General features: G+C 32.5%; 1 long non-coding RNA gene across 1 annotated transcript; it reads left to right on the top strand.

Annotated features, from left to right (window-relative positions):
* The first annotated feature begins 2,746 nt into the window (after positions 1–2,746).
* LOC108976941 lies at positions 2,747–5,470 on the top strand. The gene is made up of 3 exons (XR_001993991.1): positions 2,747–3,088; positions 3,279–3,463; positions 5,310–5,470. It is a non-coding gene; the product is annotated as an uncharacterized LOC108976941 (long non-coding RNA).
* Positions 5,471–5,836: the final 366 nt, after the last annotated feature.

Genomic DNA, 5,836 nt, shown 5'->3' with positions numbered 1-5,836 from the left:
CTTAGAATAGGTCACACTTTAAGAACACACAATTATCTGTTGAACAAAGCAGATAAACCTAGCTGTTCACTTTGCAATCATGCAAACGACTCAGTTAACCACATCCTAAACGACTGCACCGCACTAGCACAAAAAAGAAAAACCATCTTTCGAAACAGGGAACCGTCCCGTCTCCTGAAAACACCAAATATTGACAACATCAATGCTATCAACAATTTTCTTAAGATATGTAAAATAAATAACATTTAATGTTATAAGCAAATAAAAACTAAGTATTAATTTTACACTTAATTTTAATTAGACATAACTATTGTAATAGATAGCCGAAGGCCCTAGTAGCCAGTGCTTAATCTTTGTGTATTATTATTAATAATTACTTCTCATTTAAATAAATAAAAAAATAAATACGTTTTGTCCGTACGTAATGATCTGTGGAATAACTGTAGATTTGGTTGGTACTTCTAGAGGAAGTTGACGAGATATGTCCGAAAAGTTTAACAAAATTTTCGGAAATGGCATATTTACGAGTTGAAATAATTGGCATATTGATTGGTTTTATCGGCTTCAAAAGTTTTAGTTTAGAAGGAATTATTAGGGCAAATTTGTATCCCGTTATATTAACTACTTGTTGATTTGTACACTGAAAAGTAAAAGAATCAAACATAATTTAAAACTGTGCTACATGGGAAATAGGCAGATTGCACCCATTTTTGCACTGTGACATGGAACATGGAACTTGAGAAAAATGTCACGTACTAAATTCAGTCGAAATCGGTCGGTCGGGTCCTGAGATATGTGATTTCACCATAAAGTGGGCGTAGCCAGGCCCATCGTTACATTTTCACAGCCTTCTCATGCCATAACGGGTATAAAATTTAGTGTCTCTGGGATATAAAGAAAGTTTCTCAAAATATTGGTCCTTAACCGATTGAAGAAGCGTCGAATACTCCATTTGGAAAAGCTGTAAATGATTACAAGCTACTAAAACTTAGTGCTAGAGACAATTTAAGAACGCGGGAGTAATTTCTGATTATTTAGCCAACATATTCCCCCATATTTGATAATTCTACTGTTTCTAGTCAAGAAAGCGAAGAAATCGGAAGATTCACATGCAATGAGCCGAGTGTGAAAATCAAAACCCTGAAAAACAAAAACTCCCCGGTTACGACCTGGTTACTACCGGTTCCAAATCAGCTTCCTGTAATAAGTATTGTAAAAGTTACTAACATTATTAACGCGACTTTTCATCTTAAACACTTTCCAGCTTATTGGAAAATTGCTTAAGTTATCATGATTAGAAAGGTATGATGTGTCCACTTACAGGACCATATTGCTTTTACTGACAATGTCGAGTCTTAAAAAAAAAAAAAATTATCGTAAATCGTTGCAATAAAATCAAAGAACGATAATTCCAACACACGAATTTAGGTTTTGATCCCTTGTACAATTAATCAAATCCACAAATTACACGTAGTTATTACAGAAAATCCTTTTGAAGAAAGTATGTTCTATCGTGTTTTTAGATGTTGCAAAGGCGTTCGATAGACTTCGCCATAGAGGTCTGCTTTCGAAATTGAATTTTTCTCTATATTCTATTCACGCACGACCTGGAAGTTGAATCACAAAACTGCCACATTTAGATATATAGATACTACCTTGTTGTTTAGTGTAATTAGTAGTGAGCACGAATCAACTACTAATCTCCAAAAAGCAGTCTCAAATAAAACTCTATGAAGCTAAGTCTATACACATTTTTTCACCTGCAATAAAATTTTCATAAACGGTGTACGAACACGGTCCTTCAACTCCGCTAAATACTTGTAAATGACATTTGACTCTAGCTATGCTGGAAAGTTGGTATGAAGGTATGGTGCACAACTCTGGGGATGTGCTAACGCAAATTACAAGAAAGTTATCCTACAATTCCAAAACTTAATACTCAGACTAATTGCCAAAGGACCTTGGTGCTGATATAGGGTATAATGGGCGAAAACTCGAAAAAGCAGTACCCAGGCCTAAACTCGTAAATATTAAAAATTTCAGCAGCACATAAAACAGTATTGCTAAACCATGGTACCAAACAAGCAGCCATGTTAACTTCTAGAAGTGGACCACCGAATCAACACAAATGCCTCAAAACCCAGCGATATTTCAAACTATTCAAATAAATCATGTTAAAGTTGCCTGTTAGTTTCTCTCAAAACTTTTCAATAAGAGTATGCAACTGTCTGAGAACCTACATATAGTATGTAAGTATATGCTACAATGTTGGTAGAGAGGACAATTTATTTGAGTACTGTCTTAAATAACCCGTAAACGATGTGTGATTAAATGATTAATGTGTTCCTGAATATCGACAAGGTTTGAACATGCGTACTATTTTTCTAGACATATTTTTGTGTTAAATAGTGCAGTTGCCTCTAGTTTTTGCCTACATCTTTACTAAACAATGGGATAGTCGATTCGCCTGCCTTTTTACGAGTGTGTTAATATATGCATATAAAAGCATAAATCCATATAAGTGTTTGCATATTTGCATATATGTATATATATATATACTGAACATACATATATATACACTTTTATACATTGTTGCATACATATACATATGAGATGTGTATGGGGAAGAATAATTAGTCGGCTAGAAACTGAATGTTTAAACAAGGGCATGCGCGTAAACCTTTCACATTTTCTCACACTTCCTCGCATTATATCTCTTGTCTTTCTATGAAGTGCGCCTGTCCGGGAGCAATGTGTTTTTCGGAATTCCCTTTCCCCACATTAAGTGCTCTCTCGGTCCATACGTTTTCGCACGTTTTATGCGAAATCTACATTTTAGGCTTCGGAGTTTTGTGAGTCGGCTAAAGTGCGAAGAATAGTAATTGGTAACCAACCGATACAGGAGTATATTAAATCGAACATTTTAGTGTTTGGTTCGCTTGCTCTCCTAACGGAAGAACAATCAAGAAGCGTAACGATATAGAGTACGAAAACTCCTACAAACCGCCGACGTGGTCGTTCTTAATATGCACTTATAGCGTATTGAAAATTCTAATTCAGTGACTTAAGACAATTTATTCTAAAGAAGGTGAAAATTCTAATCTGGATTAAATCTTATTAACTTATTTAAAACAAGTGACAAATATAAAAGTTTGTAAAATTAATATTACAATTGTTAACTAAATAATTAGAAACAGTTATTAAACCAGAAAAGTTATTAAGCATATATAAGTATGTATCTCCTTACATTGTCTTATATCCTAAATACATTTACCTAGGTTCCAACTTGCCAATCAAATATGTGATTATTCGGACTTTCAAATTACTCCAGCTTTCAGAAATTATATTAAATATTTAGTGCGATGAAGTTTGAGTGAAAACTGCTCAAAATATTGACCGAATTTGGAAAGTATTGGAACTTTTAAAATAAATAAGAAATTATTGACGTTTCGAGTCTATAAAGGTAATATGTAGAAATAAGCGAATGAGTATAATTGAATGAGTAAGTTGAAAAGCAAAAGTATAACGAAAAGTTGATGTTAAGAAATGTCGAAGCCTTTATAAATAAAATGGGGTGATTAAAAGAAAAAAGCAAAAAATATACTAGATAACAAATAACACATCTTTTAAGGAGGTTAATTCCATTTTTATTAATATATGGGTATTATAGAATCCTTTGCATTTTTTTAAATTTTATGCATTTTCTTATGAATTTGAAATACTACAACGTAATATACATAAGTATATATAATATATGATTTCCTATAAAATTTTACGCAAATTTCCCAGCAAGTTCATATTTATCAGTCTATATATGCGTTATTTATTAATAAAAGCATAAAATGCAATTAGAAAGCCGTTTGAAAATATAGATGAGAAAGAAAACAAACACACACAAAAAATTAAGGCCAAAATGAACAAAATTAAAAGTTTTCATTGTTTACTATACTATACGTATACACAAGCTTTATTTGGCCGTGCCCAACTCCACTGGGAAAAGTGAACCATAAAACTGTATTTTCTTTAATTTGGATTGACAAATTTTTTTTAGTGTTTCCGAATAGAATTCTGTTTTGTAATATATGTCGGTATGTAATATTTCAATACATTAAATATGTATCACCCATGCGCATTGCATGGACATAATACTGTATGTACATGCAACAGTTGTTGTTTATTGATTTTTTACTATTTTTTTCTTAATTGCTTGGACTGATACTTATCCCAGTAAGCATAACTATATAAACTTATTGATGCTTTGCCCGTGATATACAATACACTGGCTATCATTCTTAGTGCCTCCATGGCTGACATACATACAAATGTATATATGTACTTATATTCCATGTATATGAATAGAACAAAACTAACTCGATAAATAGTGAAGTATCTTAAGCGATTAGCGCAACAATGTATGGGCTCTATATATACGTGTCTGTATGACGTTTCTCAAATTGATTGTTTATTACGAAAAACGAAAATAAATGTACTACAATTGCTATTAACATTAATTGGACAATAAACGCACGTTATAGTTATCATCGGTACACTATATATAATCGCCCAATAAAATATACATACACCCCTTCTGAGCTATCTATTCACAATAGAAAAATATATACCAAATGAAATCTATTTTAGAGAAAAAGTGTTTTGACTATTATATATATATTTTTTTCGTCTAAATTAAGAGTCTTTTTTCAAACCACAGAAAAGTCTATATACTTATTCCAATTCTAAAATGTGGATAAAATCAAACCTACATACCAGCTCCCTCAAGCATCCTTATTTCTAATTAAGCCAATTTCCAATTGTCATTGTGTTATTTGTTAAACTTGGTTAAGAAATTAGTGTTGAAGTAACGGAAAGTATACAAAGTGGGGTGACGTCTTAGCTTGACATGTTGAACTTACAGCGGTTATGCCTATGTCATACATGTGGTAAAAATACTATACTACGAACGAATACCAGATATCTGTCACCACATACGAGCACTTGACCTCAAGGAACTTTGATAAAAGCTTTTGCATAAAGTCTACAAAATGACAATAAATAAAGTAATAAAAAAAAGTTATGAAGCTATGAAAGTTGCCTTTTATATTTCGGGATAAATGAAACCAATTAGTACTCATCGAAAATCGGTTTATTGTTTTTCACAATATTCTCAGTTAAGATCTATATACACAGTTTGCATTTGTTTGAACAAACTGAAGAAGTACTTTTGCCACTCTCATCCCCAATCATGCATTCTAAACGCATCAACCGACTTTTATGTGTCGAAAATTTTTAATTCTTAGTTTATATTTTAGGTACAGAAATAAAAAAGCCATTTTTGCTGCGAAGTCAGGACTATACGGTGGATGACTCATCAAAGCGATTTAGTGAGTGCTTAAAATTACAATTATTTCAGTCGTTATATGAAAGCTCGTAAAGTGTGATCCGTTTTCGGCGATAAGTTTTCCTGATTGTTTGGAAGGTAATTGTCAAACAAATGGTTGTGTACTACACTTATTGTTCTGCGTTGTTCTAGTGGAATAGTTGCGACAGGTTTTTTTGGATTTACCTAGCTTATCTTGAAACACCCTTTAATGACTTTTTCTTTCGGGCAGGTACGCGTAAATCCACAATTCTTCACTTGTTACGATGTTATTGAAGTGTTTCGAAAGACCGCTATCGTATATTTTTAACAATTATTTTGACCAATCGCTTTGAGTGATGGGCAAATTGTGTGGGAGGTGAAAACATTTTTTTTACTGTCAAATGTTCTTGTGAATTAATGCTGATACCATTAATGCCTAAAGTTTTCGCAACAACAACTAATTTTAGAATTCACCAT

The sequence above is a fragment of the Bactrocera latifrons genome, unplaced genomic scaffold, assembly GCF_001853355.1.
Source record: "Bactrocera latifrons isolate USDA-ARS-PBARC rearing strain unplaced genomic scaffold, ASM185335v1 scaffold_811, whole genome shotgun sequence".
In the NCBI taxonomy this organism is placed as follows: Eukaryota; Metazoa; Arthropoda; class Insecta; order Diptera; family Tephritidae; genus Bactrocera; species Bactrocera latifrons.
This window is presented reverse-complemented; position numbering and strand designations above follow the sequence as displayed.